This window comes from Epargyreus clarus, unplaced genomic scaffold (genome assembly GCF_041222505.1).
Source record: "Epargyreus clarus isolate Ecla_fem2 unplaced genomic scaffold, WU_Ecla_fem_2.2 ptg000034l, whole genome shotgun sequence".
Lineage (NCBI taxonomy): Eukaryota > Metazoa > Arthropoda > Insecta > Lepidoptera > Hesperiidae > Epargyreus > Epargyreus clarus.
In genome coordinates, this window is record NW_027332239.1 from 6,110,948 (window position 1) to 6,137,096 (window position 26,149).

The 26,149-nt window shown below is 35.2% G+C and overlaps 2 long non-coding RNA genes and 1 pseudogene across 2 annotated transcripts; 1 reads left to right on the forward strand and 2 right to left on the reverse strand.

Moving 5' to 3' along the window:
* Positions 1 to 14,638: 14,638 nt before the first annotated feature.
* LOC140756076 (uncharacterized) lies at positions 14,639 to 19,148 on the forward strand. Its single transcript, XR_012103867.1, has 2 exons — positions 14,639 to 15,363; positions 16,404 to 19,148. It is a non-coding gene; the product is annotated as an uncharacterized LOC140756076 (long non-coding RNA).
* On the reverse strand, positions 15,370 to 17,479 carry LOC140756075 (uncharacterized; annotated as a pseudogene).
* A 3,443-nt stretch (positions 19,149 to 22,591) lies between the features above and the next one.
* Positions 22,592 to 26,000, reverse strand: LOC140755920 (uncharacterized). Its single transcript, XR_012103846.1, has 2 exons — positions 25,405 to 26,000; positions 22,592 to 25,275 (listed from the first exon to the last, which is right to left on the reverse strand). It is a non-coding gene; the product is annotated as an uncharacterized LOC140755920 (long non-coding RNA).
* Positions 26,001 to 26,149: the final 149 nt, after the last annotated feature.

Sequence of the window (26,149 nt, forward strand, 5' to 3'; positions counted from 1 at the left end):
AGTGTGCAAGCTACTGGCATGTGTATCCCCAGCTTAAGAATTATAGAAAGAATAATTTCAAACAACAGACGCTTTATTAAGTCATCTTTTTTTTTCTAACAGGTGTTTAATTACAGGAGCTTCTTTAAAGGCTTTAGCTTTTAGCTATCGTATGGGAATCACTACTGTGCGTAAAATAGTCCACGAAACCTGTCAAGCAATATTTATTGTATTAAAGTCATAGATAAGTGTTAAAGTCTACCCCATTGCCAAAACCCACGAGCCAACAATGGCAGTCAATTGCAACTGATTTTGAGAAAATTTGGAATTTTCCTAACCGCATTGAGGCTATAGATGGTAAACATTTCAAGATTCGAGCTCCTAATAACAGTGGAAGTACGTATATCAACTACAAAAAGTTCTTTAAGCCGCGTTTCCACTATGATATTGCGCAACATGTCGTCCAACACGTTGGTAGGTTAGAAAATATTTTACAAAAAAAAAAGAAAATGTATGCAGTGATCTCCGTGCGGTTGATGAATTTTACCCGAATTTTGTAATATGCATATCGTAGTATGCATATCATGTATATCGTAATATATCTGCATAGTAAGTGCACCTGTGACAGTGTGGGTTTTGGAGGTTGGAGTGTTCGAGGGGTGTCACAGTATGTCTTCAGTTTCTTTCTGAGGAGCTGCAGCCGGAAAGATCGGTTACCGAGCTTGTCGGATCCTGTGCAGTCGTGGTCAAGGATTACTGAAGCATTGTGTATTGACATGTTCAAGGGTCGGCGGAACAGTTTCTTATACCAGCACAAATTTCTGATTCTCTCTTCCTTCTTTATGATCGATGCCACCCCTACAGAGGTTGTAATCCAATATTATCTTGGGCCTGCATTTATGATATACGTGTTTAACTATTCCGCCGACGTCAGGTTGGTGAAAAGTGGTTTGGTGAACAGGACTTCAGGACAACAATACACGACCACACAAGAGATCTTTGGTGGAGCTGAAGCATACTTCAGCCGATATCATGTTATTTTTTGTTTTACCTTTTAACCCTTGGGAGACAAGCTCTCTGTTGAGCCAAAGAGTGCCCATCGTTTGGTGTGTAGATTTTAAAAACCTCGACAAAGTGGAGAATTGTAAAAATTATCCATGACCAGTGTGTGGCCCTTACCAAACAGCGGTCTCATAAGGTTCAGAACGATTTGGAATGTGGCATTCTCCGGCTCATCCTCCGTCGCCTGCCCTTCAACCGCAACCACACCCGCTTCTTGCGGGGCATGAATATGCCTCTTACCTGAATACACCTCCATTTTCCAGAGGTAGCCCGTTCTGGATTCACACAGTTCGAAGCTCTTTATACCTTCTCGAGCTCTTTTCGTGGCAATCTTTTGAAAAAACGAGAGTCGCCCCTTCCGTAGAAGAAGCGACTCGTCGATTGCGACATTGCTGCTCGGGAAGGTACAGAGTGCCAAATTTTTTATTTAAGTGTCTGATAATGGGCATGGTCTTATCGAGTTTGGAGGGGTGTTAAGGCAAGGAGGAATTGTCTGCGAAATGCATAACTGGTAAATTGATTTTACTTTGCACCAGTTGTGTTGAAGATGTTAATGTGCTCTCACCTGGGTTGGATGTACTAGCAACTAAAGACACGGCCAAAGGTTGACCACTTTCTAAATTGCTTGTCTGTGTATCAGCGTATCCGGTGTCATATTCTGATATTTGTCGCAATTGCGTGCTTGACGATGACGCTAATACCGCAACTTGCTTGCTTTTTATATGTTTATTAAAGTTCGAAATATCTGTTTTAAAAGAACACTTCTGTTGACTTATTTTGCAAATTGCTATTTTGTTTTCTTCCGCCTCTACAGTAAAATGTGTGCAAACTTCACTGGTTCTCGCCCGTTTCATAATTAAATCTAAATCCACCACCAATAAAACCTGTACCAAAAATAAACACCCAAACCTTATCACAAAATACAAATAAAATAAATAATAGTTTTCAGTTCAGTTTTTAATAATCACTACGTGCACGTGCTCATGCTGTGTACGAATCGAATACAATTACGCTGTGAGCTTTGGTCAAAACAAATAATAAACTAATATCCATATTAGTTAGTACTAAGACAATGCGACGGAAACATGTGACCAAATGTAAAAAAAAATGTTTGCATTGATTGCTTACTTGGTAACCAACTCACACAGCTTTCATATGAAGTGCGACGTGTATAACTGTCTTAACAATATAAACATTATGCACGCACAACGACAAGTAATGAGGCAGCCATTTTCTGTTCATACAATATACAATATTCATCTCTCTCACTCACCCGCCTCGAGTCGGTTTAGGCGAGTCTAGTCATCTCGCTCACTTGTCTGGCGCCGAGACGGCTTCGCTGCGAGCGAGAAGTGTAGCGGAGAGGAGATGTGAGCTTTGTATGGCGGTGAGATGTGATGTGAGGTGTGAGAGATAGAAACCAGTCAACTGTCAAGTTCAATCTACGAAAGGAAGACGTCATATCTTTACAAAAGTTATATCTGAGTTTGCTTGAGGAAGAGGAATTAGAAGTTGAAGAAACGCAATTAATTCTTCAATATTTAAATTATTGACGGCAACATAGATTCTGGATAAAAAACAATATAAAATGTCACAATCATGGCGAATATGCCATACTGTTTCAAGAGTTTGATGATGACAGTTTTCAAAAATCTTACAGGGTAACAAGGAATATTTTTTACGAGTTACATGATTTGATTAAACCGTATATCCAAAAGCCAGACACTAATTACAGAAGGGCCATCGGAACGGAAGAGAAGTTAGCAGGTTGCTTGAAGTAAGTAAAACATTTTTTTATCAAATTATGTCTTTATTATCTTATAATTAATACGTAAAGCAAAATATTTAAATTCCTTTCTGCTTTATCTAATAAACCCTATCACAATTTATATGACTGATACTATTTGAGCAGAATTTGGGAGTTCATTTAGATTACTAGACCTTCTAACTGTTTCATGATCGCTGGCACTACGCACACCGTTATTATAATAGAATACAGAAATATCAAATGAATGTTTCAAGGAAATATTAAATAGTTTAATTGAAGTCACTCATATGACTTAAATTTTCTTGCGTTGTTGAAGTATAACCACCTTCAGAGATCGAATTTTTATCCAATGCAGCACGATTATCATTATTGCCTTGAGCACTTGTACTCGGTGCTGAAGTAAAACCGCTCTGAAACACGGTATTTATACCCGTTGCAGCGCTATTATTATTATTGTCTTGAGCACTTGTACTCGGTGCTGAGGTAAAACCGCTCTCAAACACCGAATTAATATCCGTTGCAGCGCTATTATCATTATTGCCTTGAGCACTTGTACTCGGTGCTGAGGAATAACCGTAATTCTAGTACCATGTGTTCTGTATTTCATATTCTTCGGCTTCCAAAACTATATCAACAATTTTACGCTTTGCTTGAAGTTGAAGAAAAGGTGACCGCTTTTTTAAATTTCGTGCCATCGACAGAAAAAAAATATCCATGTCATCTAGGCTTTCTTCATTGTGTCTGCGCCGGTCCACGTTTCTTTTTGAGTTGAAATTCTGCTTCCAAAGAAGAAGAACTCGGACTTCCTCTTTTGTTACTGTTTGTTTGAGCGCCAAGATTGCAAAGACTATCTGCTAACTGAAGCCTAAACGTGCAAAGATTCAATGGCTTTGCAGTGCCCTCAACTGTACTGAATGTATTTTTATATAAAAGCCAAGAATTTATTATTGCCATGTCGAGCAGATGGAAGAATAAGCGGTTTCTCCATTTTCTACTTTTTCTTGTAATGTGATACCGCCCAAGAAAACTGTCCATCAAACCGAATCCCCCCATATGAGAGTTGTAATCTTTTATTACCTGTAGACAATCTATGAGTACTCTTGTTTTAGTCACTTTATCATACCTAGATATGGTAGAAATATTGTTGTCTTTACAGACAACAGCACTGATTTGATACCTCGATATTGGCCACCTGTTCCTCATAGTGTCCTCTTGGCACTGTCTTTTTCATGAGCGATTTTTATCCGGTAATTTGTTGTTGGGGATACGGTTTTGTTGTATGGTCCGTAAGGAGTAAATTCCTTCTTTTGCAAGGTAAGTTATCAAAGAGATCGATGTAAAAAAATTATCGAAATATATAACATGATTGGCACGCCTTGGAACAATTCGTGCTAGCCGTGTAACTGTGTTACCATTGGGGCCCAAATCTGGTTCACCTTGAATTTGAGGGAGGTTCTGATTGCCAGCATACACTTCAAATTTATGTGCAAAACCATAAATACTGCAAATGACAAATAATTTGAATCCCCATTTATGTGGCTTGTTAGGGGAGGTACTGCTTCAGGTGCCCTATTTTTGTTGCACACATTTGTTCATCAAGCGACAATCTTTGTTCCAAGGGTACAGTAGCATACCTGGGGGCCTAGCCAAGTTGACATTCTACAGTCGCTTGCGCTGTAGAAACGCTATAGAAACGCTAAAATGTATGAAATTATCAATGATCACGTGATCAAAATAGCGAAGTAGAAAAGTCGTAGCCAAGTTACACGATAGAATAGAACGCTAGCGATTCTACAATGCTCATGTCATTGCTTTTTTCCATACAAATGACAACCTTTGACAACCTTTCAACAACCTTTTGACTTTTTTGTCAAATTTGTTAGCGAAGCGTATTCTAAGATAAATGTCATAGTGAGCGATCGCGCCGACCCTGTAGAAAACGTAAACGCTAATAAAATGGCGGATATTGCATCAGCTGTTTGTTACTTCACAACGCGCTATCACTGCACTATAGACTTTAATTACTTTTGATCATTTGAAAATGTATACTTTAAATGTGTTGAAATTTGAATATGGCTCTCTATAACTAGGGTACCCTAAAATATTATAGAAATGTATTACACAGTCGTTTTTCTATTTTAAATTAATAGGAGCATATAATATAATAGATAGATACGATAGAACATAGAGTTATTCCAGAGTTTAAATAAAAAGATTGTCTCAGTTTAACTGTTTTATTGCATAATTATTAATGCTTCTCATATTAGCTTTACTTGTAACTAAACCATTTATTTACATCTTAAAAGAAAATATAATATTAATATCTGTATCCTATTTTTCATTATTATCTCCTGTTTCAATAGCAATCTCCCTGTCTAAGCATAAAGCTAGTGGTTATGAGGTTTCATTTGTTGGCATGGCATGTATGGTATACACCCAGTGGCATTTTCATTTATAATAATTGCCTCCTTGGAATCCGCTCCTACGATGGAAGAAGATCCTGAGTAGCCCTCCTTTTGATGAGCTTTAAAGTGCGGGTGGAATTCATAAGTTCACTAGCAAGTTCATTGGAGTGTCTTTATATGAACGAGTATATGATTTTAGTTTATTTGTCACTTTCTCTCTCACCGTTGTCTCTGTGGCATAAGCATTTTCGATTGGAAGCGCTGTATGATGTCCAAGTTTGAGTTGGATGCGGTTCCCCCAAAGTTCGGATCCATATGACCATATCGGTTTTAGTACGGATTTGTAGTGGACAAGTTTGTTGCTGAGAGACTTTCGTGCCATGAGCCAGTAAATCCTAACAAGTTGGACGTCCAGATATTTTCCTTTGGGCATACGTATCCTAAATTGAAGTAGGTAATTTTATACAAAATACATGCAATCGCTGTAACTGTCATTAGTAATATCGCTATGAACAATTTGTATACTCTTTGTAAACAATCACTAATCACCATAGTTACCGTCCATAAACACATTATTAAGTTTAGTTTTTGCAAATAATTTTAAATAATAAAATACATGTGCTATAAAATATGGTATATTTTTTTATTTATATTATGATGATATATTGTAATATTACTATTAAATAATTAATCATTGCCATGTAGCTATTTTGGCTGGTGTAGAAACCAGACGATATTGTATTTGACACCTAATTGATGTAAATGTGATAGATAACCATAGACTTATCATATATGTAGAATGATATTAGCTAACGAATAGAATAGAAAACGAATAGAATGCAAAGTTTGTAACATGGCTAGCCCCCCTGGTGTTCAGTTCGTCAATTATCGGCCGAATTTTATACAACCGGTCATGGCGTGGATGGTCCTGAGGTAAGTAGGTCGTATTGTCATTTAAATGTAGGATAGTTGAAATCTTTTCGATTTTTTTCTGAGTCATTGTAGATTTTATCGGTTCATATCCATATTGATCAGACCAGTACAGGCGAAAGTTAGGATACTTCACAATAGAAGAGTAAACAAGGATGCCAAGAAACTTATTCAGATCTGTACTGGTAATAACAAATGGATTTGAAAGGTACATATAGGTAGCATACAAGTTACTTTCTATCACAACTTCTTCCTCATTTCCTGTGTAAAAAAGTACGAAATATATTGGTATGGGGTCTGCAGTCCCGAAATACTATTGGGGTATTGTATTGTTTCCGGAAAATCGAGAATGCTTTCATCGGCATTGAAGTGGCACTGCGACGTCATCCTTCGCCAAAGGTAAGTCACCATTGTCTTCAGCAATATTATTACCTTCTACTACAAGCGGTGGATCACTATCAAACAGATCCTCTTCAGGTAATTTTTCACCAGCCAAGTTTCCACCATCCAGCACATCACCCTCAACATCGTCTTCATCTTCTAAATCAGCCTGTAGTTGTCGGTTGTTTACGTAATAGGTTTCTTCATCTGCCTCTTCACCTCCGGAGGATTCCATCTCGTCTTCAGACTGATCCAGGGTCTGAAGGTAAGCCTCGATACTTTTATCATTCAACGGCCTTGGCATTCTAGAAAAAGACATATGGAATTAATATAAAAGTCTGTAAATTATATTTGTATTCAAAGCATATACTTTTTATGTAATGCGCAGTGTAGCAGAACTGCGACAAACAATCTATACTAAAAATTTATAAGAATCTGCTAACTTTTTCACAAAACTAATGTTGATTTGTTTCTTTAGTGATATCGTTTGCTAATACAGCCATTATTATTGCTAGGATACACACTAGCATGACGTATCTGTTAAATTCAACTGAAGTTTTCTCCACTGCAGAAACTGAGTTATCCTTGCCACCATTTTGGGCAATAATGATCTCTTCTTTGGCCTGCGTGCTCTGCGCTTTTCCTATTTTATAATGAAAGATGAATGTGAGTGAACACTAATAACTGTAGATAGTTATCACTGTGCAAGTGAATCTTACGACAGGCTTGATGATTCGATCTGATCGGCTTACACGTACGGGAGAACTGTTGCTAGGCTCTGGCATGTTCTTATTCGGTGCGCTCGAAACATTTTGCGTGTCTAGCAAAAATGCGGGCTTAAGACGATCTATACTAACAATTTTTTCTGTGTCTGCTTGCTTTAAAATATTTTTCTGTCTTATGAATTACCCTGAATGGGCCGATGTATGGTGGAGTTAAGGGCTTCATAACCTTGTCACACCGTACAAATACATGTGTGCAGTCTTTCAAGTCTGGGTGAACAAATATTTTATCCTAATGGTTTTATCCTGGATGATAAGGTTGTCTACTTCATAAGACTTTGTAATTCGGCGTCATTGCTTTGTGCTTGAGCTAACTTTTCATAGTCGATGTATGGTGTTGTATCAAATGTTGCTATGCGAGATAGTGTATCTGCCACTATATTTTCAGACCAAGATATATGTTCTATGTTAGTACAAAACTGCATAATGAAGTCCAGGTGTCGAATTCGTCTTGGAGTGTTATTCTTGCCAATTTTATTGTTATGTAAAGAGTAGACAATAGGCTTGTGACCGTATAGACAGTTAAGGATTCCTTCGATTAGAGGTCTAAAATGTTTGATGACTAGATAAATAGCCAACAATATTCTGTCGTATGTGCTATTAGTAGTAAACAAATTGATTAAATTGCTCAAATATAACAAGGACCATCGGGCATAATTGGGCTGGTTTAACGCAAAAAATATATCAGACATGAAAATTGAGTCCATATACAGTTCAAAGTTACTCGTGCGGGATACTTCTGGAAAACCGATGGTACAACTTCAGAAACCCACAGTATTGCTAATTAAATTGAGCAGTTTTCCCATGCTCTCACATCAAAGTCTGATTGCAGAATTCTTTATAACCGTTTAACTTTAAAATACGACTCAATAAATACGGCAACTCGATTATTTCGTTGACGTCATACGCATCCTGATTTGATGCGTCCTGAATTTGCGTTTGCAGCAATTAAGTCATCGCCTCAGGAGTTACGTTACTTGTGGATAAATACTGTTAAAAATGTAATATTTGTAATAAAGCATCGGTTAGCGGACGTAAACGCTTGCAACGATTAAAATGCTTGCTGTCTAAAAAGCTATTCATGGAGCCACCGGCTAATACTTCTGCTTGCACTAGTATTTCCTTTAATCCACTGCAGTCTATATATTTTCCGATGGCTTTAAAAAATGCCATTTCTGTGTGGAACGCTTCTAAATTAACAAAAATATTATTGTTTTTCGGTTTTTCTTGTTCTTGAATTATGCCATTTTAGCAATCGCTGAATGTCACAATAATTCCTGGCTGCTGACATTTTTCTGCGATATCTTTAACCATATTTAATGTTTCATTAACTGTTGTATACCATGTTGGTGAAGAATTTATGGGAGGCAAATACTCAATGCTTTGCTCACTCCTCACTGTGGTCACTTGATATCATGCAGTTACAACCCAACCACATAGGAACAGAATCAATTCTTGACAACGACATTATCCACAGTAAATCCTTATCTGTTGCTATTTCTGTTGCATCTTTGCATAGCTCCATTGTTTTGATAAACGAATCTACAGTAATCAGCTGCATACTCGCCTTAGGTTTAGATTAATATGTTCGAATTTCTCGTGATATTTCATTGAAACATCATCTCTTACGGGTAGGTCCTTCTTCATTTTCATTGTCATTTACTTGAGGCGCTGATGAAGTTATAGGTTCATCATCATCAAAATTATCAGCTTCATCGCTACAGAATTGATAAATAATTTCAACTGTGTCGTGCTTTGTATCCTTTCCAGGAGTGGTGTCAACGAAGCGGTCGAAATTGTCGAACGCTACATGAGTGCTGTATCCATTTGCTGCTGTGATACCTTTTGGTATAACTTTGTTATCTTGAACGATGTATACGTCATTTCGTTTTCCAATTCTTCTGCTAAATTATATCCAATAGTATGGCCATACCTATTAAGTATCGTGATTACTTGCCTAGAGTTGGTTAAAGACTTTACTACCAATCCAAGGGTTAAATTTTTCGCTGTCTGACAAGCACCTCTAGCGACAGAATTAAATAATATCACTACATATTGACGTTATTTTAACTTTCAATTGGTCCGAATCGTCATTAGAAACATTCTAGATCCTTTAATAAGATTTCGCATAAAGACAAATAGTCGGTCGAGAATATCGCATTCTCCACGAATGATATCATCAGCAGTTACTTTGCGAGGAAGGGGATGAACATCTATATTATTAATGCAGCTTCTCAAAGAATATGCTACATTTTCAAACTCATAATTATCTTTTGTCTGCAAAAATTGAATATTGTTAAAATCGGTAGTTTAAACAAAAAAAAAATGTGAGCCGTCACGGGACGCCTGGCAGATGTGAAACATCGACATTATTTTGTAAAAGTAATATGCAGAAAAGAACATATTGTGATAGGAACTAAATATGTCATAATGATAAAATAAAATATTACGATTTTTTTCCAGATAACGATGACTATTTATTGAATAGACATTTATTTTCATTAAATACAAAAATTTACGAATTTATTTCAAATCGTGACTACTTAATTCGTTTAATCAGTGACTTCGGTAATAGTTATATTCGATGTTGCCTCTGAGGACGGTATTACTGTGACAATTGGTCGATGGTAACTGAAGTATGTTACAAAAGTATTGGACATAACATTATCAAGATATTATTTTGAATTTTAAGCCTCAAAATGCCTTCTTGTGCAATGCGTAAATGCAAAAATTATGCTCGAAAAAGAAACAAGCTTCATGGAATCACCTATCACACGTAAATAAAGAGAAATTATTAAATTTTGTTTATTTTTCGTGTTCGATCCGCCATGATTACGTGAGTAACCAGAAAGAGACAAAGTATGTTTTTGTCAATGAAAGTGATAAAGACGCAAAATGTATGGTCATAGATCAACAGAACAGAAGTGACATTTTATTGAAGCTCACGATGTTCATATGTCGTATGTTATAGTTTAAGATCCCACTGCTTAATTTTTATATTAGTGTGTTTTTAGTCAAAATATAACTTTTTATAGTTTATTTTAATAAAATAAAAGCGATATATGGGAAATTCTGTATCCTAATCTCTAAATTTTCTTCGATACCTGTGGTAAATAATAAAAAATATTACCATAAAATTTATATAGGATAGTATACGGTATTTTAAAATTTCTTTAATTGAATAAATTAACCTAAACATAATTTAATAAACAATCTTTGTATAGCCAGAAATTAATCCTCAAAAAGACCACGGTAAGATTCGAATCTTATATATAAAATTCGCATGTCACGATGTTAGTTACTTTACTCCTGCGAAACGGCTTTACTGATTTTCATCAAAATTTATATGCATGTTCAGTAAGTCTGAGAATTGGCTACTATCTATTTTTCATATCTCTTAAGTGATAAGGGTTGTTCACCCTTAACATTTTTTTTATTTATATGGCAACACAATGTTTGCTGGGTCAGCTAGTACATAACATTTATAAAATGTACACAACTTTGCAATTAATGGTCGTGTGTAAAATAAAACTGAAAATAATAAACATAAATTAGTAAAGATTTTTCGCCGCCTTGAAATTGAATGAAGCCACAAACGGCTTATTAGTAAGTTCTTTTTTTTAATTCTTGACAAATAAAAACATTTTTAGAGGAAATTTACAAATAAATAACTAATACTGCGTAATTTACATAATAAATAAATAATTATTTCAAATATTTTAGGGACATTTTAGCACGGAGACGTGGCAAAACTTTTTTACGCAACTATTTCAATTCTCAAAACTGGGTACATTTTCTTGTTAGGAGTGAGTAATCTTTACTAATCTATGATAATAAATATAAACAATTTTTAAATCGTATATTTTAAACCAGTCGATACATCTGTATAGATACATTCTTTCAAATTATATATTTATATAATAATAATTTATTTAGTTAAACTGTACTATAACATTTCTACGTAAACGATGTACTAAAACTATTATCGACAGTTTTGGACATTTTTTACCTTCTGTTCCATTATTTCATTGTCTTTGACAAGCATGCGTATCAATGGGAAAACCACCATACGTCCCGTTTTTAACGGGACAGTCCCTTTTTTCGATGCTTCGTGCCGTTGTCTCCGAAATGAACCGTTGCCATTGTCAATTAAGTAACAGTAAATATTATAATTATGAAAAAAACATGGGGTGCTCCATTTATCAGTTTTCATAAAGCGCCCCACATTTTTTGCACAATTATACTATTTACTTTTCCTTAAATGATTCCTAGATTGAAAATTATTTTCTACTTTTTAGTTAATTTTATCATAAAATCGTGTTTTTTATTATTTTTAACTATATTTTTCAAGTAAAAAGTATTTGAGATAAAAAAATCGATGTCCCGTTTTGACTGAAGTAATCATTGGTCACTATATTCCATTGTCAATATTTATGTTTGCGTACACTTGAAACGCAAGGTCAAACACTAGTTGTCTTTTTTTATCACATTGTTCTAATAGCTCTGTCCCTTATAGAACATTTGTCTATGTAGTTAAAGGTAAGCGTCGCCACGCCAGAAATCTTTTTTACGTGCGGCTATAGATGTTTCACATCAAAAAACTATTACCAACTTAAAAACATCATATACATCAAATGACTAGTGTACCAACCAAGCCTAATGAAACAAATAGCGCTGGGCTATGCGCGGTCGATAGATATCGATTTATCGATATCGATAAAACTATAGCAATAATGGGTATCGGTAATGGTTACTTTTGGTAATGTTTAAAATAAGGCTGTCACTCCACATTGAAGTCCAATGTTGTATTATGTTTAAATTGCTAAATCAAGTAATATTAAGAATACAAGGTTGAACAAAATGTGGACACAAAATAAAACAATTATTTAAAAAAAATATATTTTATATAAAGGAAGATAAAAAGAAATGAAAAAACAAAATAACAATAAACAAAGAGAAACAAGTAATTTAATTTAAAAATCAAAATCCCGACTGTACTAAAAAGGTCGAAGTAGAATTTCTAAAAACGATGAAATATGAGTTTCATTTGTTTTACCCAGAAAGCCAACTACAAAGTATAATTTCATCATTCATATCAGTAGGTAAATACCTAGGTCTTTCAAAAGGTCCTTGCTTTTTTAGGGTTGCATACCCAAAGGGTAACCCTATTACCAAGACTTCGTCGTCTGTCCGTCTGTCACAGGGCTCTATCTCTGGAACCGTAATAGACAGATTAGCTCTCAGATTAATTGATGGTACTGCAGACTTCTTAAGCCGATTTTTTTTTTCATATTAAAGAACTTATCTTTAAAATGATCACCACATACATATTTCAACGAATGAAGTTTTTTATCTATTTTTATCTATTTTATTTTTTGTCTATTCGTTTAGCACGATCTCCACAAATTTCACAGGTCATGAACCGATTTTTCGGTGGCATTATGTAAAACAATTAATTTTTCGTCCTGAATTTAGAAAATTAAACACGAATAACTGTTAGAAAGCTTTATCTTTAAGTTTAAAAAGTTTGACAATTTTATAATATCGCGGGATTCCCAAACGAGATTGGTTGTATAGACGGATCACACATACCAATTCAGTCTCCTGGAGGTGATCAAGCAGAATTATTTAGAAATCGAAAAAAATCTTTAATTCTATATCTAAATCTAATAAAACTTTCGTTTTTTTTTTCAGCTTCATGCTCATGTTGCCGTTGAGTTTCATAAACTTCTAGCCTTTTATTAGTTACAAGATCTTCATTCGCTTGTTTATCAGTTTTTCTTTTGATGATGGAAGAGGTTATATTACTTATGTTTTTCTTTTAATTTCAGTTAAGTAAGTTTTTTGGGTTTCGGTGTGCTTTCTATGTCCTGTAAGACAGAGGATGGTGGCCCTTTTAAAGATTTAACTGTTGGAGTTGAATCCGCTCCAGACATATGATCGTCGTTTACATCGATTACTACCAGTAAATCTTTTGGAAGGTCAGCTTGCGAATCTTCATTGAGTACCGGAACATCTTTTTTTGGTACTGGTGCTGATAAAAACGTGTAAAAATTAGTTACTCTGTTATTATTGTATTTATTACACATATAATCAAAGCACATGCTTAAATATCATCAAAGCATAATCCCTAACTAGTACTTTGACTTACCTAGCGTGAGATATGGTGCTGATGAGTCAAATTCATCAGTTAATGGCTAAAATTGAGGTGTTAATAAAGCCACAACTTTTTCGTCAATTGTAGTTGTTTTGGGACAAAAGATTCCTCCCCCAGACTTGTATTTCTCCGACAGAAATTAAAATATAATATAAATACAGTATGCTCTCGATAGAAGCGAAAAGCAGTGATCGTTTTTATTAGAATTAGAAGACCGGTGTGTATGAAAGCGTTGACAAATACCTTACCCGGGAGACTATATTACATCATACCAAAAAACAACAATTTCAAATGCTTACCTTGTCATCACTCATGTTTTTTCTCGCTGTTTTCTTTAAATTATCATACAAAGCATGTAATTGCTTTTCTGTCTGTTACCCAGTTTCTGAGATCGCGTTGTAATTTTTAGTCAGCGATATCCAAGATTCTTTCTTGGCCTCTTAGTTCTGAAGTTTTCCTTTCACTGTGTTTATCTTTTTGTATTGTACCCAAGCATTGATGACAGTCATGGCTAACAAGTGGTAGAAGAGCCTCGTTGTCTACTTTCTCGACTTTATGACCAATGAAGCTATCACGCCGCCCATGTGTGCATTATATTCTTTTATGACCCGAGGACATGATACTTGAGCATTGGCCTTTAGTTTTTTTTCGTAGCGGGTTATAGTATCCGCTGGTTCAGCGCCAACATACGTGGAAAGTAATAGTACTTGTTTGTTGTCTTTCCAACTTGTGGCCGAAAATTCTTGGCCTTCGTGAGAGGCCACATTTTCGTGATATGTTCCTCTGGGTACGTTAGACTTCATAATTTGCCGTTTCTCCGGCAACTTGCACGACTTTCCAGCCACGTCTGGTACAGCTCCGAGTTGAGTAAACCGTAAATCATATGTAACTGTATTCGTTCTTCGATGGCATAGGGTAATTTAGGCACGTTCGGAGCGATGGTCTGGTGGAAGATGTCTCTAAAAATCTTATGCGGAGGCCTAGGAGCTCCATACATTGAACGTAGGCGCTTGAGTGCGTCGTCCCACGATGCGATCGACGATTTAACTCCCCTGAACCAAACAGCGGCCTCTCCTTCTAGGAGTATCGGAAGGCCACGTAGTGCATGGTCGTCACTGATGTTAGTGCACTCCTTGTACACACATATAGCTTCACACATATAGCTACACGACGAATGCTTCTACGACTTCTGAGTCCTGCTTTGATCCGTTGAAACGAGCGGTACAATTCGCGAAGTTTCCAGTCTGAACCATTGATGATATGCCTGGAGATGTGGGGCTGGTAAGCCTCTGATTGAGCGTGTGCGAGTTCAAAATAGATTCGATAAGCTCACGATTCGACTGAGCTTGAGCTCTAGCGAACGCTGACAACAACGGCTCCAGCCGATTCTCGTATGGCGAGTCCAAGTTCTTGTCGGTGCACTCTGCACTGTCCGAGGATTGTCTCTTGCGATGTGATCGAGGGCCGCATACATTCGTAAAACGTATTCGTTTTCCGAATGCGTAATTTCGAAACGGAATTCCGTGAGACTAGCGCAAACATTCGTTTTTCTTCATTTGGAATGTATCTACTTCAGTACGGATAGTGATAGCGTGGCGAACGCACGACGATGGAAGACGACGATTTATTAGCAATTGCATTTCTGTTATTAATAAATAAGAAAAAGAAACGTCGTCGGTATTGGATACATCCACTAAATACTCGAAGAGTCTATGAGAGTCCGTATTATTTGAAGAGAGCTAAGTTACGAGCACACCCAGATAAATTCTTTGATTTCTACAGGATGTCAATAAATTCTTTTGATGAACTTCATAATGGCATACGTGATAAATTAATCAAGCAAAATACCTGTATGAGATTATCTTTGGATACGGAAGAAAAACTAACCATAACATTGAGGTAAGATATCTTTATTTTTACATCTGTTCTTATTTAAAACTGAAAACAAATCAACAATCTTATTTATTGCTTAAACTTTAGGTATTTTTCAATATTATTTTCTTCTTCTTGTCCTTGAGATTGTACTAAATAAGTTGCTGCTTCGGTATCCTCTGCATGATGATGATTATCAATATGGAGAGATGTGGAAGGTGATGTGTAGAGATGACGTGGTGATTGAAGCGGTGGCAGATGTGTAATAGAGTTAATAACCACTCTGGAATTGTTTGGGGCAGATTGATAATTCTTGGTTTTATTTTGAGAAGAAGATGAACTAAAGTTTGGCAATGGAGTTTGCGTTGGATATAACATATTAGGTGAAGTTTCTGGTACAGGAATATATGAATAACAGGGGGAATAACCACGGCTTGACGCTGGTGTAGCTGGACGTTGACTGAAGTTATCATTACTCAGTGAAGAAGATGGAGATGAATTGTACTCAATATTAATTTTTTTTACCAACTGCAGCATTACCAATTTAAAATCATTTTTTTGATTTTCATTCATATTTTTCCTATGTGTTCTAAAGCTTAATAAAAATTTCATGTCATCGTCTTCTACTTCTTGTTGTTTCTGATTGGCTTTCTGTTGGTTTTGATGTAGGATACTGAGTATTTCGGAGGGGATATCTTTTTTGTTTCGTTTTAAACTTTTAGCAGGTGGAGTTGATATAGGTGATGGAGGTTGTAATATATTTGTATCCACTTGTTCCACGCTGTGTTCTTCTAGGGATTCTTGTGAAATATTATCGTGTAAATCATCGGATTGATATCATTGATAGTTTCCTTCGGTATTTCTTTTATCAAAGACTAGACTAGTATAAGAAAATCAAGCAGATTTGCATAAACATATTTTTTAACCTTTTTAGCGGCACTGCCTGTTGGAGCACATTTATTTTTTTGGTAATCTCTTCGAAAGTAGTCTCTTATGTGTGTCCATTTTTTCTTCGCCTCAGTACCTGAAATATAATTAACATTATTATAAATCTCTTTTTTTTTCAGATTCCTGGCAACTGGTAAAAATTTTGAAGAGTTACACTTTGAATATTTAATGGGGAGCAGGACCGTATCAGCCTTTGGAAATGAAGCCACCATCATCAAAAGAACGTTGGCTAGAAATTGCTGAAAATTATTATAAAAGAACTAATTTCCCTAATTGCGTAGTTTCAGTGGACGGGAAACATATTCGTTTGATTTCTCCTCTGCATAGTGGATCTGCATTTTGTAACTATAAAAATTTCTACTCTGTTGTACTATTAGCAATAGTAGATTCTGACTACCGTTTTATAGCTGTAGATGTTGGTGCTTATGGCAAAGACAGCGATAGTAATATTTTCAACAATTGGAATTTTGGAAAAAAGCTAACTCACAATTGCCTTAATATGCCTGAAGCAAAACCTCTGCCGAATACCAATGACACACCTCTACCTTTTGTGTTTCTTGGCGATGAAGCGTTTCCACTCAATAACAATTTTATGAAACCATATCCGAGAAGTAATCTCAATACTCAACGCAGAATATTCAACTATCGCCTCAGATCACGACGAGTGGTGGAATGTGCCTTCGGCATTCTCTCGAATAAATGGAGAATTTTTCACACTAGCATGACGAATCCACCAGATTTTGCAGTATTAGTAACTAAGGCAGCGTGTGTGTTACATAATTTTGTACGCAGACGAGACGGCTATCGATTCGAAGATACTCTGACACATTACTTTGAAGATATACCTTTTCGTAGTCCACAACACAGATCTACCAACCGAGGTCGAAACATAAGAGACAATATTGCTGAGTACTTTATGACACCGGCAGGGGAAATATCGTACTAATATAACGAGAGAATAAGTAATTTACAAGAATAAATATGATTTGTAATAAAAAGTATAAGTACATAAAGAAAATATCTTACCTTTGTTTTCTTTGTCCACTTTAGTACACGTGTCCCAATCCTTTATAACCTCTTTGAATACATTCTCCCAGGCCAAATCGTTGACATCTCTATTGTGGTAATCGTTGTCATGAATATTCCACAGGCAGGGGTTTTCAACCGCTAATATTAATGTTTCTGTCTCACACATTATTGTGTTACAAATTTACCAATAGATACGTCCGAAGCGCGCGGTGCGGGCGCGATACTGAATAGAAATTTCCGAACGTGTGCGCCGGCACAAACAAAATGTATACAAGTGCTGCGTTCCGCCTGCGTTGACGTCATTAGGTTTTTTCGAGTAGGTTTCTCCGAACGCGCCGGCTTGCACACGAAACGTACGTGCGGAATTTATTCCGTTCGAAAAAAAAATACGTGTGGCACTCGGAGACTGCCGCGGTAAAGCTATTGCATAGCATTTTTTATGCTATGAAAACGCTCAGAAGGAATTCTAGAAATACAATATATTCTTCCATAATCATCAACATTTACATTAATACATCTTTATCCACTATTATTTTATCATATCTCCATTATAAAAGACATTGCAAAATCAGCTGACATTTCATGACTAAATGGATCAATGCGATGCGCCTGTAACATTCGGCCAAATGTTTCCATTTATATTGCTGGTTGTTAATACTTTACGTCACTTATTAAATACTTTTCTATTTTATATTTTAGAATGTGCAGTCTTGCTTGTAGTTATGAAATGTCAGCAGATATTTGCAATGTCTTATATAATGGAGATATGATAAAATAGTGGATAAAGATGTATTAATGTAAATGTTGATGATTATGGAAGAATATATTGTATTTCTGGAATTCCTTCTGAGCGTTTTCATAGCTCTATAAAATATACTTCACGCAATTTTAAGATTTCCGCACGGATTATAAAAAAATGTGTATTACTGCCATCTGTGTTCAAGTTGACGAATTAAGGTTATCAAATAAAATAATAAGGAATGTAAAATAATACTTTATTCAATTATATCCATATTTTTCTATTGACAGTCAACAACTCGGTTGCCTGGAGACTTGATATCCAACAGTCAGGGGGGTACACTTCCATACATTGTGACGTTTTCATTTCGAAGTACGCCATCTATATTTTATCGCGTTACATTTCTATGTTATGTTTAAAAAAGTCACGACAGATGTCGCTTAATAGAAAATTTGTTACAAATGTATAATTTAAGTCTAAAAATAAATAAATTGTACCAAATAATACTTAAAAATGTATTTACAGCTATTGCAATAAACATGTTATTTAGATATGTCCTTAATTTTTATTAAAAATTATACGATTACAAGTTAAATGGTCAATTTTGCGTACGGGCAAGTACAGTAATGTAATTTTTACGGTTTTGACATATTCCAATCACAAATATGGTGGACGCAAATGCGTGTGCGCGCGTATTTGTTGTTTGCTATAATTTGTGACTTTAATGCATGATTCACTGTCTGAATATCTCCAGTAAGTGCGTTAAGTTGAGCTACATGTTCCTTCGCCTTGCTGTTGAGTCTTCTAGGTAGTGTTTCCTGTATTTTACGAAAGGACGTTTTGTGCGAAAATTTCAGTTTAGTGCTTTACGATAGGACGTTGTTTTGTGCGAAAAGACGCTGTTTACGTGTTATTTTGTGCGAAAAGGACGCCTTTTAGTTTAGTGTTATTCGTGTTATTTTGCTGGTGTAGGTCACTCAATAGAATATTGTCAGGAAAGATAAAATACAATAGTAACGACGAAACCAAAATTGTAGCACAAAGTTATTATGACAAACACAAAAACAATAAAAATAAAAAATGAGCTATTTATCAACTTTGACTTTTATTTTTACAACCCCTTTAATATTTTTAATACTTAAGTACAAGTAAAATAAGTATTCTAATAATACCAACATATATGTATGTACACATCTATAGCATAATATGGCAAATACACATATATAGGTACGTATAGAACAACGATTTTATTGCGCGCAACGAAATACAGATGGCGCTTTTAAATGAGATGCATAAATATCCCGCAAGTGGGTACTCTTTTCTCATATATTATTTTACTCTTTGCCAACAGTCCTCCACCGCTATTTTCACTTACACCACCAGGGGCGCCGGCAGCATTTGGTCAAGGTGACGGCGCACCAGTATGCCATTTTCAGTTCTGACTTCATAATGGAATCTACCTAATCCTTGGATGACGACTCCGAACTCCCATTTAACTTCTGGGTTGGTATAACAGCGGACTTGTACCTTATCACCTTGTCCGAACTCCTTCGTTGGCGGTGCATTGTAATGTAATCTGGATAGTGGGGCGGATTTCTTAAATAAGGCATGCATATAGGTTTTTACCTCTCTGCCGAACATTAACTGATAAGGTGATAACCCTTTTGTATTAGGTGTACGTCTCAAGCGTGCCTTGACAGTTAACAGTTTATCAAATAAACTTCCGCTCTTGCCGATATAATAGAACATTCAGGTATTAGCCGATTATTTTCTTTTTGTACATTCAAAAATTTAAATTTTAGCTTTGTATATATTTCTTCAAATTCGTACCTGTATTTTATTTCCTCTTCTAAATTTTCTTCTTCTGTAAGCCACTAAATTTTTTCTTGAATCGCGTAGAATTTGTTCAAATTTTCTTGTAAAGAATTCAGTCGTATATTTATTTCTTCATTGACAATTTTTTCTATTCCCGAAATGTAATTTTCGGTTCGTTTCATTAACCCACGTAATGTGGCTCGTATTTTCTTATTGTTTTTGAGTTCATTCGACATCTCGTCGCCAATATCAAATAAAATAATAAGGAATGTAAAATAATACTTTATTCAATTATATCCATATTTTTCTATTGACAGTCAACAACTCGGTTGCCTGGAGACGTGATATCCAACAAAGGTGTTATTAATTTTCGTTACGGAATTTCTCGATTCGGTCGCCGCGCTCAAAGCCCGCGATAAAAGCTATGCAATAGCTTAAAAAGCGAACGTGTGCGTCAAATAGTGTATTTTCTATTGATTCCATGCATTCAGATGTCCGAATACGGAAAACGAATTCGGAAAACGTATATATGCGGCCAGCCTTAATGGTGAATCAGAACAGTTTATAATAGTGGACGATACATCAGATAGAATGCGGTCAGTCATAGTAGACGGCACGTAAATTTCTTCTCCAAAAACATTTGGATCATACGGCCAGATTCCCGGTTTTTTAAACCCATTAACTGCATTCTGGACTGAAGCACTTTTGCTATACACTTTTGCACTCAAAAAAGCTTCGCCATATCATATTGGTTTATTATTCGGCCTGGGTGTGATTTTTGAAATGTGTTCAACTCGTGATGAAAATATTTTTTAAGAGGTCCATACACGGCCACATCTAGAGGTTGCATTCGGTCGGTTGTTAATTTTATCAATGTCCAAAACAATCACCATACTTACTGTTCGAAGATCTGAAAAAAAATATTCAATAATATTAAGAAAAAACGGATATCATTCAGCAACTTTAGGCTGACTTGGAAGACTGGCTATAGGCAAGACGTTATAACCTGTAGTTAAAGTCGCTGTGAAATGCGTAACGTGTATATTTTCTTTCAATCGAGGATGGAAATAAATCTATAACAAAATGTCTAAATTAGGAGTAGTCATCGTAATTGATAATATAATTGAATCTAGAAAAGAGTGAAGCACAACTTCATTCACTATCTTGAAATCATTTATCGCAAATATAATAAAAAAACTGGGACCGCCACCGACGCAATCTTCGCGTCGCAATAGAATTTCTTAGAAACCATACATTTAGTTATCTGGCCGTGTATTGTACAACTGCATTTATTGCAATTTCGAATATTCATGCTTAAGTTAGATTGGCAAAGTTTTGGACTAATGTGTACTTTATTTTTCTCAGAACTAGGGCCAGGAGAGTTAGGCAAAATAATCAAGGGCAATTTCTCGATGCCCAGTGCAGAATCTAACATATTGTTCGTACTGTATGTATCCAATAAAGTTAAATCTTCTGTTAGTATGCTATAAGTAGACCAGGGTCGATAATTTTTGAAACCAAAAAAAATTACAATAGAATGAAACCCATTGGAAAAGGAGGGAAATATGATCAAAATGAAAGGAAAAATAAATTACGGTCGATCCGAGTTCGGGAAGTGGGAGGGGGTGAGTTTTTAAGGGTAAAAAATGGTTTATCTTGATCTCCGGCTAAACTACACGTCCTATGCGAAAAAGTTCAATGGCAAAGTTGTAGGTAATAAAAAGATCTACAACTTTTGTATTTGCAATTTTTTCACATAACCTCAAAATTTGGGTGAAAAATTCAAAAAACCAAGTTTTTGGTTTTTTATTTATATATTTTTCAAAAAAAATTTTTTTTTTACGAAATTTGGTGAAAACTTACCTTATTATGTCCCAAATACACTGTAATTTATTTGATTAAAAATATTTAATATTTTTCGCCTTATTTTCACTTAATATCAAAAAAGCACCCTAATTTTCAATCGAAAATTCTGACGTCAAAATATCAGCTTTTTTCAAAAAGTTTGGGGGCTTTTTGTTCGTTGAAATATCTACTTTCTGATGGTGTAAAAAAAAATATACATTACTATAGGAAATGTTCTCAGAAAATGCAAAAAATTGAAAAAAACCCAATTGTATTTATTGTCGATTCTCTTCTTGCTAGACTCCACTAAACGACTCAAAGCTGATTTTTTTATTTCATACACTTGCTTGTCATCTGACTTATTGCAGATTATACAAACAGATCCATCCATACTGATAATCTGAAAAGACAAAATTAAATTAATAATGCCTTCAAAGTTTTATCATGAGTATAACTAAATTTGTTTGTATAAAATAAACGAAATTACTATTTTTTATTCTTGTACTAAAATATCATTCAATTTTAATTTTTTAGGTTATGCTATGTTAAACATACTATTTATGAAAGAAAATATTACTATTTTTATTTTACAGTTGATTAATATATCGTCGTTGAAGTGACAATACCTCCTAACTGTAGATATGCTTATTTTACAGGAGAAGAAAAAAACGATTCACTTTTTAGGTTTTGATTACAGGATTTGCATATAACTTTTAATTTAATGTTTACAGGATTACGTATTATTTTGATAACCAGCAATTTAAATAAAATGATGTATTCTTGTAAAACCGTCAGTTAGGAGGTATTGATCTTATTATAGGGAAAAATCATTATGGAATAAGAAGTTAGGATTTATTGCTAGAAATAAAATTTGTACTGTAAAAATCAAAACTTTAATAAAAAATTAAGGAAAGAGAATTGTTATTAACAACAATATAATCAACACAATAACCAACGAATTTTAGGACTGGTTTCACCAGTTACAAATCGTCCATACAAACGCGTTTAAGTTATTTCAAACTTAACTTTTATTATAATTAAAAAAATACAATTCACTAAACAAAACTAGGTAGAAATTAAATTTTAATAACAAAAATAAAATATTTTAAGACTTAGGCAATCAATGGTAGAAATTATGACATGCCATGATAAGACATGACATGCAATGGTGAGATCAATTTTAAATGCTATACCAACTTTCTAAATTATAAATTTAAAAATACAAATAATTAATCAGCAATACAATCAACTAAATTAGCTACTTTTTAAACAAATTTTAAAAATTAATCCAATTTAAATCTTAGGCAATGTATCGTAATAATTGTGACAATCCGCTGGTAACACAGATTTTAAACTTTGCAAATGGTTATATTTCGTAATCGAAATGGGAAGTGGTTCTGTATTTAATTGGCAGTAGGTGGCAATGTCTTTATTTTTTGACCTTACTGGCAAATTTACCCAATCGTCGTCAAAATTCAATTTGACTGTGATTGTTCCGTCAGCGGAGTACTTGATAGCACGAATATTAGTTACTGTGGGATCACCCACTTTGCGTCCTGGCCGAATACTTGAGTATCGAAAGGTTGAGGGGTCTGCATAATTTTTAACAAAGCTATGATCGACGTCCACTGTTTCGTAAGGAAAGGGATGAGTGCGGGCTTCTCTAGTGACTCTAATGTAGTCACTAGGTAAATGGATCTCTCTGTTTTTTAATTTCCTTTCAATGGCACTATGGACAGAGTCGCACTCCATTTGAGTGTGACCAGGCTCTAAAAATTTTTGTTCAATGCTGACACCATGCTTAATGCTCAAATTAAGTAATGCATTACTTAAAATATTATTCCTGTTCTGATACGTGCATCCATCTGAAAAAATTACAATCGGCAGAGCACTAGTAATACAAAACCTTTCTAAGTAGTCAATAATAAACGTTGTGAAAGTACTCGCTGTCAAATCAGCCGCCGTTTCAACAAACCAGTAACAGACTGTGTGGTGGGTAGTCAAGTTATAAACAGTAAAGTTATGGGTCGTTAATTTAGTTTTGAAATACAATGCACTAGCTGTCAAATAAGGACACATTTTAACAGCTTCAAGATCCATGGTTAGCAGAATAATTTCCCCTCTGGCTGCTTTTGCTTTGTCCTCGTCCTTTTCACGTCTTGCTCGGTTTTTTCTATTAATATGTGCGGTATATTCAGCTGTGTCAATGTTTCCTACTGCATGGCTGCAGCAAATGTCGCACATGTCTTTTTTCAAGATATATAAGGAAAGGTTCTTGTCATTAAAGGACTTTTCAAATGTGAATCTAGAAACAGCGGTAACTGCAGTGTCTATACAGAACTTTTTGTACTGATTGTACAAATCAGTGATAGACCTGTAAGTAGGTTCCAAATAAAGTTTTGTTGTCTCTTTTCTTCTATAATGCGAAGGCAACTTAGGTATGTTATCGAAGAAATAATTAAGATTTGACATTTTCTCTTCCGCTCCTCGCCTAGCAGTTCGAATGGTTAATCTATTTTGAATGTCTTGACATGGTAGCATTCCAAGTTCCGATTTCCTTACCCACGATTGGATGGTGAAAGGCCCCAAGCAAAAAGTTTTCAAAAACATATTTCTACACACCTGTACTTTATTATTGGAATCTGCGTCCAGCGGGAGAAAATAATGCAAAGTACCTTTGCGTCTTGAACTAACGTCAGAAGTTCTTCGAGACACGTTCGTGCGGTTGATTAGTCCTGTAATGTATATCTTTCTCTGATCCCAATTCAGGTTATTCCAAAAGTAACTGAATATTTTCTGTCTACACTCATCCGTAATTTTATTGCATAGTCTGTTTTGGCTTTTTTCGCAGAATTTGGATTTGCACCTTTCTCCTATTTGTTTACATGGCCGGGTTTTATTATGTTCCATTTTCCTTCCTCTTTCTTTAGTGAATCCTAAATATTCCTTACCTTCCATTCTCAGTCTTTTATTCTTATTTTTTTTCCATTCATTCATATTTCTAACTTTACGACGTTTTCTGCCTTCATTAACATCACCGTAGAAAACATTTTGAGAAGCGCTTGATGTTGTAGCTATTTGGTTGTGAGTCTCCTCGTCATTTGATGACGACGAAGGTGCGTATGAGCAGGAAGAACTCTGAAACGTATCAGTATCACTCTCATTTGAAAAATTGGCTGTTACTGGAGGATCAAAATGAGTGACTGAATGTAAATTAATAAGTAAAGATGGGCTTTCTGATTCTATTCTTGCATCTGATATACTGTGATGAAGATGTGATGAGGATCTATCTTGACTATCCATATCAACTTGTAAATTTTCTGAAGGTGTGACATTAAAATTTATTGATGGGGGTACAGAGCAAGCTCGTATTTCCTTCATTAACATTGAATCACTTGTGAGATCTGAGACAGAAAGTGATTTCGGAATAAACAATTTAGGATATTCACTAAGAGATATAAACTCTGAAGAATTTTTACTAGGCGTTACGACAGAAGAATCAGCCACTATAAATTCTGAAGCGTTTTCATTATGTGTAGTCCTCTTGACAGTAGAATCAGCCACTAAAAAAAAATTAAACAAATGCATAGGTCAATTATATTAAAAATAATAAAACGTACTTCCACAATATTCATAAACATTTTTATTTTCGAAAGCAGATGACCAATAGAAGTTTTGCCATCATGACTTACCTGTCAGCAAGTTTTCTTGGTCATGACGATTTTCAGGATTTAATTTTAGGAGACTAATCATCTTTCTAGCCCTATAACCTTGATACCTTTTCATCATTTAAGTTGGTGCACACACCTGTAAAAGATTTCATTACTATTTATACTAGTCCGTTAATATAATATTATCCTAAATAAGATTATTAACTCGATTAACGAAACTTCGTAAAGAAATACCTTCTATCTGCAATTTAAAAAAATGAATAACACTTTTTCTAAATCAAACCCAAGCCGAACAGTATTTAAATACTTAAACAACTTACCTATTCCTCAACAATTCCTTTAAATATCCCAATTGCACATTAAAAACACTTTTAATGAAGAAATCACCACTTAAATAACTTTTATATCACGGCGTGCGTAAATTGACGTTTTACGCACGCTTCGCGTGCGCAAAACCCCCATTTCCGACCCCGTAATATAAAATTTTATACAACACGCGGACGAAAAATGTTTTTCTGACTCGTGTGATTGCAGTCCTCGCCTGCGGCTCGGCCTGCAAACTCACACTTGTCAGAAAAAAATTTTTCGTCCTCGTATTGTAATGTACTATTGTGTATTATCTCGCGAAGCATCAGAGCACTACTAAAACGCCGTGCCATAAAAACAAGTTCAAACTTGCTCTTAGCATCTCTCTCTCGCTCTGTTATTCCGCGAAACGGCTACCGCCGGTCAGTAGATCGACGAACACGGCAGAGTGTAGTCGATT